This window comes from Hyla sarda, chromosome 5 (assembly GCF_029499605.1).
Source record: "Hyla sarda isolate aHylSar1 chromosome 5, aHylSar1.hap1, whole genome shotgun sequence".
Lineage (NCBI taxonomy): Eukaryota > Metazoa > Chordata > Amphibia > Anura > Hylidae > Hyla > Hyla sarda.
In genome coordinates, this window is record NC_079193.1 from 320,329,678 (window position 1) to 320,342,305 (window position 12,628).

Consider the following 12,628-nt stretch of genomic DNA (forward strand, 5'->3'; position numbering starts at 1 on the left):
GCACGTCCCCAGGGCTCACCTGCAATGTACGCAGGGGTGCGCTACCTGCTGTCCAGCCCTTTGCGCAACGGTCCGCGGCCTGGAGGAAAGCTGCTTGTGCGACAGAGTGGGGCCAGCCAGTGTCTACCGGCCACACCACCCTGGGTATGCCCGATCTCGTCTGATCTCGGAAGCCAAGCAGGGTCGGGCTCGGACAGTACTGGGATGGTTGACCTCCTGGGAATACCGGGTGCTGTAGACAGGTTGCGATGTTTCTTTACACTTTCTCCTCTGGCCCAGCCTGGGAAGGCACTTTCCCGAATATCCGGGGGGGGGGGGGAGATTTACGAAAACCTGTTTTGGGGGAAAAGTTGGCCCATTGCCCGTAAGCATCCAATGAGATGGCTTCTTCCAGTTTCAAAAAGGTAGCTAATAAAAAAATGAAAAGAAGCAATGTGATCGGTTGCTACGGGCAACTGCTCCGCTTTTTCTCTGCGCAGGTTTTGACGAATCTCCCCCATTCAACTTGGGGCAAGCCAGAGCTGGAAGCCGCAGAGGCCTGTGTGCCGGTTTGCTGCTTGCTACTGTCAGCACACAATCCGTCCATCCAGCTCCGTGTCCCGGCCAGAAAAGCTCATTGCCCCTGCAGCCAGGCATGTGTAAATATAAGAGTTAAAAGCAGCCCAGCCAGGAAATGGCCAGGCTTTGAGCAGGCTGAGGCTGAAGGGGCCAGCCCGAGCAAGGGCTCCCTGTGCAAAGCAGTTTGTGTACGTAAGCCATAGAGCCAGTGAGCTGAAGCAGCCTTGGAGCTGGGCTGAGTGCGTGGAAAGGAGGGGGGCAGGAAGCAGGCCCAGTGCTGAGCAGCAGGCAGGCAGGCAGGCTGCAGAGTAGAAGAGCTGCAAATGAGAGGCTCGTCTCTGCCTACGGCCACACCACCCTGAACACGCCCGATCTCGTCTGATCTCGGAAGCTAAGCAGGGTCGGGCCTGGTTAGTACTTGGATGGGAGACCGCCTGGGAATACCAGGTGCTGTAGGCTTTTTGCTTTTTCTCACTTCAACCAGCAGGGGTCAGTCTCCCCTATGCCTTTTTTACATTCACTTTCTTAGCTGCACATTTGCTTCTTTTCTTCTTTTTTTATGGCCTTTCTCCCTTGTGTTGTTTATGTGACGTCACAGTACGGGATATGCTCCTACAGTCCTATCAGCTTGAGTCCCTGCACGTCCCCAGGGCTCACCTGCAATGTACGCAGGGGTGCGCTACCTGCTGTCCAGCCCTTTGCGCAACGGTCCGCGGCCTGGAGGAAAGCTGCTTGTGCGACAGAGTGGGGCCAGCCAGTGTCTACCGGCCACACCACCCTGGGTATGCCCGATCTCGTCTGATCTCGGAAGCCAAGCAGGGTCGGGCTCGGACAGTACTGGGATGGTTGACCTCCTGGGAATACCGGGTGCTGTAGACAGGTTGCGATGTTTCTTTACACTTTCTCCTCTGGCCCAGCCTGGGAAGGCACTTTCCCGAATATCCGGGGGGGGTGGGGGAGATTTACGAAAACCTGTTTTGGGGGAAAAGTTGGCCCATTGCCCGTAAGCATCCAATGAGATGGCTTCTTCCAGTTTCAAAAAGGTAGCTAATAAAAAATGAAAAGAAGCAATGTGATCGGTTGCTACGGGCAACTGCTCCGCTTTTTCTCTGCGCAGGTTTTGACGAATCTCCCCCATTCAACTTGGGGCAAGCCAGAGCTGGAAGCCGCAGAGGCCTGTGTGCCGGTTTGCTGCTTGCTACTGTCAGCACACAATCCGTCCATCCAGCTCCGTGTCCCGGCCAGAAAAGCTCATTGCCCCTGCAGCCAGGCATGTGTAAATATAAGAGTTAAAAGCAGCCCAGCCAGGAAATGGCCAGGCTTTGAGCAGGCTGAGGCTGAAGGGGCCAGCCCGAGCAAGGGCTCCCTGTGCAAAGCAGTTTGTGTACGTAAGCCATAGAGCCAGTGAGCTGAAGCAGCCTTGGAGCTGGGCTGAGTGCGTGGAAAGGAGGGGGGCAGGAAGCAGGCCCAGTGCTGAGCAGCAGGCAGGCAGGCAGGCTGCAGAGTAGAAGAGCTGCAAATGAGAGGCTCATCTCTGCCTACGGCCACACCACCCTGAACACGCCCGATCTCGTCTGATCTCGGAAGCTAAGCAGGGTCGGGCCTGGTTAGTACTTGGATGGGAGACCGCCTGGGAATACCAGGTGCTGTAGGCTTTTTGCTTTTTCTCACTTCAACCAGCAGGGGTCAGTCTCCCCTATGCCTTTTTTACATTCACTTTCTTAGCTGCACATTTGCTTCTTTTCTTCTTTTTTTATGGCCTTTCTCCCTTGTGTTGTTTATGTGACGTCACAGTACGGGATATGCTCCTACAGTCCTATCAGCTTGAGTCCCTGCACGTCCCCAGGGCTCACCTGCAATGTACGCAGGGGTGCGCTACCTGCTGTCCAGCCCTTTGCGCAACGGTCCGCGGCCTGGAGGAAAGCTGCTTGTGCGACAGAGTGGGGCCAGCCAGTGTCTACCGGCCACACCACCCTGGGTATGCCCGATCTCGTCTGATCTCGGAAGCCAAGCAGGGTCGGGCTCGGACAGTACTGGGATGGTTGACCTCCTGGGAATACCGGGTGCTGTAGACAGGTTGCGATGTTTCTTTACACTTTCTCCTCTGGCCCAGCCTGGGAAGGCACTTTCCCGAATATCGGGGGGGGGGGGGGAGATTTACGAAAACCTGTTTTGGGGGAAAAGTTGGCCCATTGCCCGTAAGCATCCAATGAGATGGCTTCTTCCAGTTTCAAAAAGGTAGCTAATAAAAAATGAAAAGAAGCAATGTGATCGGTTGCTACGGGCAACTGCTCCGCTTTTTCTCTGCGCAGGTTTTGACGAATCTCCCCCATTCAACTTGGGGCAAGCCAGAGCTGGAAGCCGCAGAGGCCTGTGTGCCGGTTTGCTGCTTGCTACTGTCAGCACACAATCCGTCCATCCAGCTCCATGTCCCGGCCAGAAAAGCTCATTGCCCCTGCAGCCAGGCATGTGTAAATATAAGAGTTAAAAGCAGCCCAGCCAGGAAATGGCCAGGCTTTGAGCAGGCTGAGGCTGAAGGGGCCAGCCCGAGCAAGGGCTCCCTGTGCAAAGCACTTTGTGTACGTAAGCCATAGAGCCAGTGAGCTGAAGCAGCCTTGGAGCTGGGCTGAGTGCGTGGAAAGGAGGGGGGCAGGAAGCAGGCCCAGTGCTGAGCAGCAGGCAGGCAGGCAGGCTGCAGAGTAGAAGAGCTGCAAATGAGAGGCTCGTCTCTGCCTACGGCCACACCACCCTGAACACGCCCGATCTCGTCTGATCTCGGAAGCTAAGCAGGGTCGGGCCTGGTTAGTACTTGGATGGGAGACCGCCTGGGAATACCAGGTGCTGTAGGCTTTTTGCTTTTTCTCACTTCAACCAGCAGGGGTCAGTCTCCCCTATGCCTTTTTTACATTCACTTTCTTAGCTGCACATTTGCTTCTTTTCTTCTTTTTTTATGGCCTTTCTCCCTTGTGTTGTTTATGTGACGTCACAGTACGGGATATGCTCCTACAGTCCTATCAGCTTGAGTCCCTGCACGTCCCCAGGGCTCACCTGCAATGTACGCAGGGGTGCGCTACCTGCTGTCCAGCCCTTTGCGCAACGGTCCGCGGCCTGGAGGAAAGCTGCTTGTGCGACAGAGTGGGGCCAGCCAGTGTCTACCGGCCACACCACCCTGGGTATGCCCGATCTCGTCTGATCTCGGAAGCCAAGCAGGGTCGGGCTCGGACAGTACTGGGATGGTTGACCTCCTGGGAATACCGGGTGCTGTAGACAGGTTGCGATGTTTCTTTACACTTTCTCCTCTGGCCCAGCCTGGGAAGGCACTTTCCCGAATATCCGGGGGGGGGGGGGAGATTTACGAAAACCTGTTTTGGGGGAAAAGTTGGCCCATTGCCCGTAAGCATCCAATGAGATGGCTTCTTCCAGTTTCAAAAAGGTAGCTAATAAAAAAATGAAAAGAAGCAATGTGATCGGTTGCTACGGGCAACTGCTCCGCTTTTTCTCTGCGCAGGTTTTGACGAATCTCCCCCATTCAACTTGGGGCAAGCCAGAGCTGGAAGCCGCAGAGGCCTGTGTGCCGGTTTGCTGCTTGCTACTGTCAGCACACAATCCGTCCATCCAGCTCCGTGTCCCGGCCAGAAAAGCTCATTGCCCCTGCAGCCAGGCATGTGTAAATATAAGAGTTAAAAGCAGCCCAGCCAGGAAATGGCCAGGCTTTGAGCAGGCTGAGGCTGAAGGGGCCAGCCCGAGCAAGGGCTCCCTGTGCAAAGCAGTTTGTGTACGTAAGCCATAGAGCCAGTGAGCTGAAGCAGCCTTGGAGCTGGGCTGAGTGCGTGGAAAGGAGGGGGGCAGGAAGCAGGCCCAGTGCTGAGCAGCAGGCAGGCAGGCAGGCTGCAGAGTAGAAGAGCTGCAAATGAGAGGCTCGTCTCTGCCTACGGCCACACCACCCTGAACACGCCCGATCTCGTCTGATCTCGGAAGCTAAGCAGGGTCGGGCCTGGTTAGTACTTGGATGGGAGACCGCCTGGGAATACCAGGTGCTGTAGGCTTTTTGCTTTTTCTCACTTCAACCAGCAGGGGTCAGTCTCCCCTATGCCTTTTTTACATTCACTTTCTTAGCTGCACATTTGCTTCTTTTCTTCTTTTTTTATGGCCTTTCTCCCTTGTGTTGTTTATGTGACGTCACAGTACGGGATATGCTCCTACAGTCCTATCAGCTTGAGTCCCTGCACGTCCCCAGGGCTCACCTGCAATGTACGCAGGGGTGCGCTACCTGCTGTCCAGCCCTTTGCGCAACGGTCCGCGGCCTGGAGGAAAGCTGCTTGTGCGACAGAGTGGGGCCAGCCAGTGTCTACCGGCCACACCACCCTGGGTATGCCCGATCTCGTCTGATCTCGGAAGCCAAGCAGGGTCGGGCTCGGACAGTACTGGGATGGTTGACCTCCTGGGAATACCGGGTGCTGTAGACAGGTTGCGATGTTTCTTTACACTTTCTCCTCTGGCCCAGCCTGGGAAGGCACTTTCCCGAATATCCGGGGGGGGTGGGGGAGATTTACGAAAACCTGTTTTGGGGGAAAAGTTGGCCCATTGCCCGTAAGCATCCAATGAGATGGCTTCTTCCAGTTTCAAAAAGGTAGCTAATAAAAAATGAAAAGAAGCAATGTGATCGGTTGCTACGGGCAACTGCTCCGCTTTTTCTCTGCGCAGGTTTTGACGAATCTCCCCCATTCAACTTGGGGCAAGCCAGAGCTGGAAGCCGCAGAGGCCTGTGTGCCGGTTTGCTGCTTGCTACTGTCAGCACACAATCCGTCCATCCAGCTCCGTGTCCCGGCCAGAAAAGCTCATTGCCCCTGCAGCCAGGCATGTGTAAATATAAGAGTTAAAAGCAGCCCAGCCAGGAAATGGCCAGGCTTTGAGCAGGCTGAGGCTGAAGGGGCCAGCCCGAGCAAGGGCTCCCTGTGCAAAGCACTTTGTGTACGTAAGCCATAGAGCCAGTGAGCTGAAGCAGCCTTGGAGCTGGGCTGAGTGCGTGGAAAGGAGGGGGGCAGGAAGCAGGCCCAGTGCTGAGCAGCAGGCAGGCAGGCTGCAGAGTAGAAGAGCTGCAAATGAGAGGCTCGTCTCTGCCTACGGCCACACCACCCTGAACACGCCCGATCTCGTCTGATCTCGGAAGCTAAGCAGGGTCGGGCCTGGTTAGTACTTGGATGGGAGACCGCCTGGGAATACCAGGTGCTGTAGGCTTTTTGCTTTTTCTCACTTCAACCAGCAGGGGTCAGTCTCCCCTATGCCTTTTTTACATTCACTTTCTTAGCTGCACATTTGCTTCTTTTCTTCTTTTTTTATGGCCTTTCTCCCTTGTGTTGTTTATGTGACGTCACAGTACGGGATATGCTCCTACAGTCCTATCAGCTTGAGTCCCTGCACGTCCCCAGGGCTCACCTGCAATGTACGCAGGGGTGCGCTACCTGCTGTCCAGCCCTTTGCGCAACGGTCCGCGGCCTGGAGGAAAGCTGCTTGTGCGACAGAGTGGGGCCAGCCAGTGTCTACCGGCCACACCACCCTGGGTATGCCCGATCTCGTCTGATCTCGGAAGCCAAGCAGGGTCGGGCTCGGACAGTACTGGGATGGTTGACCTCCTGGGAATACCGGGTGCTGTAGACAGGTTGCGATGTTTCTTTACACTTTCTCCTCTGGCCCAGCCTGGGAAGGCACTTTCCCGAATATCGGGGGGGGGGGGGAGGAGATTTACGAAAACCTGTTTTGGGGGAAAAGTTGGCCCATTGCCCGTAAGCATCCAATGAGATGGCTTCTTCCAGTTTCAAAAAGGTAGCTAATAAAAAATGAAAAGAAGCAATGTGATCGGTTGCTACGGGCAACTGCTCCGCTTTTTCTCTGCGCAGGTTTTGACGAATCTCCCCCATTCAACTTGGGGCAAGCCAGAGCTGGAAGCCGCAGAGGCCTGTGTGCCGGTTTGCTGCTTGCTACTGTCAGCACACAATCCGTCCATCCAGCTCCGTGTCCCGGCCAGAAAAGCTCATTGCCCCTGCAGCCAGGCATGTGTAAATATAAGAGTTAAAAGCAGCCCAGCCAGGAAATGGCCAGGCTTTGAGCAGGCTGAGGCTGAAGGGGCCAGCCCGAGCAAGGGCTCCCTGTGCAAAGCAGTTTGTGTACGTAAGCCATAGAGCCAGTGAGCTGAAGCAGCCTTGGAGCTGGGCTGAGTGCGTGGAAAGGAGGGGGGCAGGAAGCAGGCCCAGTGCTGAGCAGCAGGCAGGCAGGCAGGCAGGCTGCAGAGTAGAAGAGCTGCAAATGAGAGGCTCGTCTCTGCCTACGGCCACACCACCCTGAACACGCCCGATCTCGTCTGATCTCGGAAGCTAAGCAGGGTCGGGCCTGGTTAGTACTTGGATGGGAGACCGCCTGGGAATACCAGGTGCTGTAGGCTTTTTGCTTTTTCTCACTTCAACCAGCAGGGGTCAGTCTCCCCTATGCCTTTTTTACATTCACTTTCTTAGCTGCACATTTGCTTCTTTTCTTCTTTTTTTATGGCCTTTCTCCCTTGTGTTGTTTATGTGACGTCACAGTACGGGATATGCTCCTACAGTCCTATCAGCTTGAGTCCCTGCACGTCCCCAGGGCTCACCTGCAATGTACGCAGGGGTGCGCTACCTGCTGTCCAGCCCTTTGCGCAACGGTCCGCGGCCTGGAGGAAAGCTGCTTGTGCGACAGAGTGGGGCCAGCCAGTGTCTACCGGCCACACCACCCTGGGTATGCCCGATCTCGTCTGATCTCGGAAGCCAAGCAGGGTCGGGCTCGGACAGTACTGGGATGGTTGACCTCCTGGGAATACCGGGTGCTGTAGACAGGTTGCGATGTTTCTTTACACTTTCTCCTCTGGCCCAGCCTGGGAAGGCACTTTCCCGAATATCCGGGGGGGGGGGGAGATTTACGAAAACCTGTTTTGGGGGAAAAGTTGGCCCATTGCCCGTAAGCATCCAATGAGATGGCTTCTTCCAGTTTCAAAAAGGTAGCTAATAAAAAAATGAAAAGAAGCAATGTGATCGGTTGCTACGGGCAACTGCTCCGCTTTTTCTCTGCGCAGGTTTTGACGAATCTCCCCCATTCAACTTGGGGCAAGCCAGAGCTGGAAGCCGCAGAGGCCTGTGTGCCGGTTTGCTGCTTGCTACTGTCAGCACACAATCCGTCCATCCAGCTCCATGTCCCGGCCAGAAAAGCTCATTGCCCCTGCAGCCAGGCATGTGTAAATATAAGAGTTAAAAGCAGCCCAGCCAGGAAATGGCCAGGCTTTGAGCAGGCTGAGGCTGAAGGGGCCAGCCCGAGCAAGGGCTCCCTGTGCAAAGCACTTTGTGTACGTAAGCCATAGAGCCAGTGAGCTGAAGCAGCCTTGGAGCTGGGCTGAGTGCGTGGAAAGGAGGGGGGCAGGAAGCAGGCCCAGTGCTGAGCAGCAGGCAGGCAGGCTGCAGAGTAGAAGAGCTGCAAATGAGAGGCTCGTCTCTGCCTACGGCCACACCACCCTGAACACGCCCGATCTCGTCTGATCTCGGAAGCTAAGCAGGGTCGGGCCTGGTTAGTACTTGGATGGGAGACCGCCTGGGAATACCAGGTGCTGTAGGCTTTTTGCTTTTTCTCACTTCAACCAGCAGGGGTCAGTCTCCCCTATGCCTTTTTTACATTCACTTTCTTAGCTGCACATTTGCTTCTTTTCTTCTTTTTTTATGGCCTTTCTCCCTTGTGTTGTTTATGTGACGTCACAGTACGGGATATGCTCCTACAGTCCTATCAGCTTGAGTCCCTGCACGTCCCCAGGGCTCACCTGCAATGTACGCAGGGGTGCGCTACCTGCTGTCCAGCCCTTTGCGCAACGGTCCGCGGCCTGGAGGAAAGCTGCTTGTGCGACAGAGTGGGGCCAGCCAGTGTCTACCGGCCACACCACCCTGGGTATGCCCGATCTCGTCTGATCTCGGAAGCCAAGCAGGGTCGGGCTCGGACAGTACTGGGATGGTTGACCTCCTGGGAATACCGGGTGCTGTAGACAGGTTGCGATGTTTCTTTACACTTTCTCCTCTGGCCCAGCCTGGGAAGGCACTTTCCCGAATATCGGGGGGGGGGGGGAGGAGATTTACGAAAACCTGTTTTGGGGGAAAAGTTGGCCCATTGCCCGTAAGCATCCAATGAGATGGCTTCTTCCAGTTTCAAAAAGGTAGCTAATAAAAAATGAAAAGAAGCAATGTGATCGGTTGCTACGGGCAACTGCTCCGCTTTTTCTCTGCGCAGGTTTTGACGAATCTCCCCCATTCAACTTGGGGCAAGCCAGAGCTGGAAGCCGCAGAGGCCTGTGTGCCGGTTTGCTGCTTGCTACTGTCAGCACACAATCCGTCCATCCAGCTCCGTGTCCCGGCCAGAAAAGCTCATTGCCCCTGCAGCCAGGCATGTGTAAATATAAGAGTTAAAAGCAGCCCAGCCAGGAAATGGCCAGGCTTTGAGCAGGCTGAGGCTGAAGGGGCCAGCCCGAGCAAGGGCTCCCTGTGCAAAGCAGTTTGTGTACGTAAGCCATAGAGCCAGTGAGCTGAAGCAGCCTTGGAGCTGGGCTGAGTGCGTGGAAAGGAGGGGGGCAGGAAGCAGGCCCAGTGCTGAGCAGCAGGCAGGCAGGCAGGCTGCAGAGTAGAAGAGCTGCAAATGAGAGGCTCGTCTCTGCCTACGGCCACACCACCCTGAACACGCCCGATCTCGTCTGATCTCGGAAGCTAAGCAGGGTCGGGCCTGGTTAGTACTTGGATGGGAGACCGCCTGGGAATACCAGGTGCTGTAGGCTTTTTGCTTTTTCTCACTTCAACCAGCAGGGGTCAGTCTCCCCTATGCCTTTTTTACATTCACTTTCTTAGCTGCACATTTGCTTCTTTTCTTCTTTTTTTATGGCCTTTCTCCCTTGTGTTGTTTATGTGACGTCACAGTACGGGATATGCTCCTACAGTCCTATCAGCTTGAGTCCCTGCACGTCCCCAGGGCTCACCTGCAATGTACGCAGGGGTGCGCTACCTGCTGTCCAGCCCTTTGCGCAACGGTCCGCGGCCTGGAGGAAAGCTGCTTGTGCGACAGAGTGGGGCCAGCCAGTGTCTACCGGCCACACCACCCTGGGTATGCCCGATCTCGTCTGATCTCGGAAGCCAAGCAGGGTCGGGCTCGGACAGTACTGGGATGGTTGACCTCCTGGGAATACCGGGTGCTGTAGACAGGTTGCGATGTTTCTTTACACTTTCTCCTCTGGCCCAGCCTGGGAAGGCACTTTCCCGAATATCCGGGGGGGGGGGAGATTTACGAAAACCTGTTTTGGGGGAAAAGTTGGCCCATTGCCCGTAAGCATCCAATGAGATGGCTTCTTCCAGTTTCAAAAAGGTAGCTAATAAAAAAATGAAAAGAAGCAATGTGATCGGTTGCTACGGGCAACTGCTCCGCTTTTTCTCTGCGCAGGTTTTGACGAATCTCCCCCATTCAACTTGGGGCAAGCCAGAGCTGGAAGCCGCAGAGGCCTGTGTGCCGGTTTGCTGCTTGCTACTGTCAGCACACAATCCGTCCATCCAGCTCCATGTCCCGGCCAGAAAAGCTCATTGCCCCTGCAGCCAGGCATGTGTAAATATAAGAGTTAAAAGCAGCCCAGCCAGGAAATGGCCAGGCTTTGAGCAGGCTGAGGCTGAAGGGGCCAGCCCGAGCAAGGGCTCCCTGTGCAAAGCACTTTGTGTACGTAAGCCATAGAGCCAGTGAGCTGAAGCAGCCTTGGAGCTGGGCTGAGTGCGTGGAAAGGAGGGGGGCAGGAAGCAGGCCCAGTGCTGAGCAGCAGGCAGGCAGGCAGGCTGCAGAGTAGAAGAGCTGCAAATGAGAGGCTCGTCTCTGCCTGCGGCCACACCACCCTGAACACGCCCGATCTCGTCTGATCTCGGAAGCTAAGCAGGGTCGGGCCTGGTTAGTACTTGGATGGGAGACCGCCTGGGAATACCAGGTGCTGTAGGCTTTTTGCTTTTTCTCACTTCAACCAGCAGGGGTCAGTCTCCCCTATGCCTTTTTTACATTCACTTTCTTAGCTGCACATTTGCTTCTTTTCTTCTTTTTTTATGGCCTTTCTCCCTTGTGTTGTTTATGTGACGTCACAGTACGGGATATGCTCCTACAGTCCTATCAGCTTGAGTCCCGGCACGTCCCCAGGGCTCACCTGCAATGTACGCAGGGGTGCGCTACCTGCTGTCCAGCCCTTTGCGCAACGGTCCGCGGCCTGGAGGAAAGCTGCTTGTGCGACAGAGTGGGGCCAGCCAGTGTCTACCGGCCACACCACCCTGGGTATGCCCGATCTCGTCTGATCTCGGAAGCCAAGCAGGGTCGGGCTCGGACAGTACTGGGATGGTTGACCTCCTGGGAATACCGGGTGCTGTAGACAGGTTGCGATGTTTCTTTACACTTTCTCCTCTGGCCCAGCCTGGGAAGGCACTTTCCCGAATATCGGGGGGGGGGGGAGATTTACGAAAACCTGTTTTGGGGGAAAAGTTGGCCCATTGCCCGTAAGCATCCAATGAGATGGCTTCTTCCAGTTTCAAAAAGGTAGCAAATAAAAAATGAAAAGAAGCAATGTGATCGGTTGCTACGGGCAACTGCTCCGCTTTTTCTCTGCGCAGGTTTTGACGAATCTCCCCCATTCAACTTGGGGCAAGCCAGAGCTGGAAGCCGCAGAGGCCTGTGTGCCGGTTTGCTGCTTGCTACTGTCAGCACACAATCCGTCCATCCAGCTCCGTGTCCCGGCCAGAAAAGCTCATTGCCCCTGCAGCCAGGCATGTGTAAATATAAGAGTTAAAAGCAGCCCAGCCAGGAAAGCAGGCCCAGTGCTGAGCAGCAGGCAGGCAGGCTGCAGAGTAGAAGAGCTGCAAATGAGAGGCTCGTCTCTGCCTACGGCCACACCACCCTGAACACGCCCGATCTCGTCTGATCTCGGAAGCTAAGCAGGGTCGGGCCTGGTTAGTACTTGGATGGGAGACCGCCTGGGAATACCAGGTGCTGTAGGCTTTTTGCTTTTTCTCACTTCAACCAGCAGGGGTCAGTCTCCCCTATGCCTTTTTTACATTCACTTTCTTAGCTGCACATTTGCTTCTTTTCTTCTTTTTTTATGGCCTTTCTCCCTTGTGTTGTTTATGTGACGTCACAGTACGGGATATGCTCCTACAGTCCTATCAGCTTGAGTCCCTGCACGTCCCCAGGGCTCACCTGCAATGTACGCAGGGGTGCGCTACCTGCTGTCCAGCCCTTTGCGCAACGGTCCGCGGCCTGGAGGAAAGCTGCTTGTGCGACAGAGTGGGGCCAGCCAGTGTCTACCGGCCACACCACCCTGGGTATGCCCGATCTCGTCTGATCTCGGAAGCCAAGCAGGGTCGGGCTCGGACAGTACTGGGATGGTTGACCTCCTGGGAATACCGGGTGCTGTAGACAGGTTGCGATGTTTCTTTACACTTTCTCCTCTGGCCCAGCCTGGGAAGGCACTTTCCCGAATATCCGGGGGGGGTGGGGGAGATTTACGAAAACCTGTTTTGGGGGAAAAGTTGGCCCATTGCCCGTAAGCATCCAATGAGATGGCTTCTTCCAGTTTCAAAAAGGTAGCTAATAAAAAATGAAAAGAAGCAATGTGATCGGTTGCTACGGGCAACTGCTCCGCTTTTTCTCTGCGCAGGTTTTGACGAATCTCCCCCATTCAACTTGGGGCAAGCCAGAGCTGGAAGCCGCAGAGGCCTGTGTGCCGGTTTGCTGCTTGCTACTGTCAGCACACAATCCGTCCATCCAGCTCCGTGTCCCGGCCAGAAAAGCTCATTGCCCCTGCAGCCAGGCATGTGTAAATATAAGAGTTAAAAGCAGCCCAGCCAGGAAATGGCCAGGCTTTGAGCAGGCTGAGGCTGAAGGGGCCAGCCCGAGCAAGGGCTCCCTGTGCAAAGCAGTTTGTGTACGTAAGCCATAGAGCCAGTGAGCTGAAGCAGCCTTGGAGCTGGGCTGAGTGCGTGGAAAGGAGGGGGGCAGGAAGCAGGCC

The 12,628-nt window shown here is 55.4% G+C and overlaps 10 non-coding genes and 11 pseudogenes across 10 annotated transcripts; all 21 read left to right on the forward strand.

Annotated features, from left to right (window-relative positions):
• Positions 1-121: 121 nt before the first annotated feature.
• LOC130275127 (5S ribosomal RNA) lies at positions 122-241 on the forward strand (annotated as a pseudogene).
• A 657-nt stretch (positions 242-898) lies between these two features.
• On the forward strand, positions 899-1,017 carry LOC130274848 (5S ribosomal RNA). Its single transcript, XR_008844556.1, has one exon. It is a non-coding gene; the product is annotated as a 5S ribosomal RNA (ribosomal RNA).
• Positions 1,018-1,317: 300 nt separating this feature from the next.
• Positions 1,318-1,437, forward strand: LOC130275128 (5S ribosomal RNA; annotated as a pseudogene).
• A 657-nt stretch (positions 1,438-2,094) lies between these two features.
• Positions 2,095-2,213, forward strand: LOC130274849 (5S ribosomal RNA). The gene has a single exon (XR_008844557.1). It is a non-coding gene; the product is annotated as a 5S ribosomal RNA (ribosomal RNA).
• Positions 2,214-2,513: 300 nt separating this feature from the next.
• LOC130275129 (5S ribosomal RNA) lies at positions 2,514-2,633 on the forward strand (annotated as a pseudogene).
• A 656-nt stretch (positions 2,634-3,289) lies between these two features.
• Positions 3,290-3,408, forward strand: LOC130274850 (5S ribosomal RNA). The gene has a single exon (XR_008844558.1). It is a non-coding gene; the product is annotated as a 5S ribosomal RNA (ribosomal RNA).
• A 300-nt stretch (positions 3,409-3,708) lies between these two features.
• On the forward strand, positions 3,709-3,828 carry LOC130275130 (5S ribosomal RNA; annotated as a pseudogene).
• A 657-nt stretch (positions 3,829-4,485) lies between these two features.
• On the forward strand, positions 4,486-4,604 carry LOC130274851 (5S ribosomal RNA). The gene has a single exon (XR_008844559.1). It is a non-coding gene; the product is annotated as a 5S ribosomal RNA (ribosomal RNA).
• A 300-nt stretch (positions 4,605-4,904) lies between these two features.
• On the forward strand, positions 4,905-5,024 carry LOC130275132 (5S ribosomal RNA; annotated as a pseudogene).
• A 653-nt stretch (positions 5,025-5,677) lies between these two features.
• On the forward strand, positions 5,678-5,796 carry LOC130274852 (5S ribosomal RNA). Its single transcript, XR_008844560.1, has one exon. It is a non-coding gene; the product is annotated as a 5S ribosomal RNA (ribosomal RNA).
• A 300-nt stretch (positions 5,797-6,096) lies between these two features.
• On the forward strand, positions 6,097-6,216 carry LOC130275133 (5S ribosomal RNA; annotated as a pseudogene).
• Positions 6,217-6,878: 662 nt separating this feature from the next.
• On the forward strand, positions 6,879-6,997 carry LOC130274853 (5S ribosomal RNA). The gene has a single exon (XR_008844561.1). It is a non-coding gene; the product is annotated as a 5S ribosomal RNA (ribosomal RNA).
• Positions 6,998-7,297: 300 nt separating this feature from the next.
• LOC130275134 (5S ribosomal RNA) lies at positions 7,298-7,417 on the forward strand (annotated as a pseudogene).
• Positions 7,418-8,069: 652 nt separating this feature from the next.
• Positions 8,070-8,188, forward strand: LOC130274854 (5S ribosomal RNA). Its single transcript, XR_008844562.1, has one exon. It is a non-coding gene; the product is annotated as a 5S ribosomal RNA (ribosomal RNA).
• Positions 8,189-8,488: 300 nt separating this feature from the next.
• On the forward strand, positions 8,489-8,608 carry LOC130275135 (5S ribosomal RNA; annotated as a pseudogene).
• A 658-nt stretch (positions 8,609-9,266) lies between these two features.
• Positions 9,267-9,385, forward strand: LOC130274855 (5S ribosomal RNA). Its single transcript, XR_008844563.1, has one exon. It is a non-coding gene; the product is annotated as a 5S ribosomal RNA (ribosomal RNA).
• A 300-nt stretch (positions 9,386-9,685) lies between these two features.
• LOC130275136 (5S ribosomal RNA) lies at positions 9,686-9,805 on the forward strand (annotated as a pseudogene).
• A 655-nt stretch (positions 9,806-10,460) lies between these two features.
• Positions 10,461-10,579, forward strand: LOC130274876 (5S ribosomal RNA). Its single transcript, XR_008844584.1, has one exon. It is a non-coding gene; the product is annotated as a 5S ribosomal RNA (ribosomal RNA).
• A 300-nt stretch (positions 10,580-10,879) lies between these two features.
• On the forward strand, positions 10,880-10,999 carry LOC130275137 (5S ribosomal RNA; annotated as a pseudogene).
• Positions 11,000-11,500: 501 nt separating this feature from the next.
• On the forward strand, positions 11,501-11,619 carry LOC130274856 (5S ribosomal RNA). The gene has a single exon (XR_008844564.1). It is a non-coding gene; the product is annotated as a 5S ribosomal RNA (ribosomal RNA).
• Positions 11,620-11,919: 300 nt separating this feature from the next.
• LOC130275138 (5S ribosomal RNA) lies at positions 11,920-12,039 on the forward strand (annotated as a pseudogene).
• The last annotated feature ends 589 nt before the right edge of the window (positions 12,040-12,628 follow it).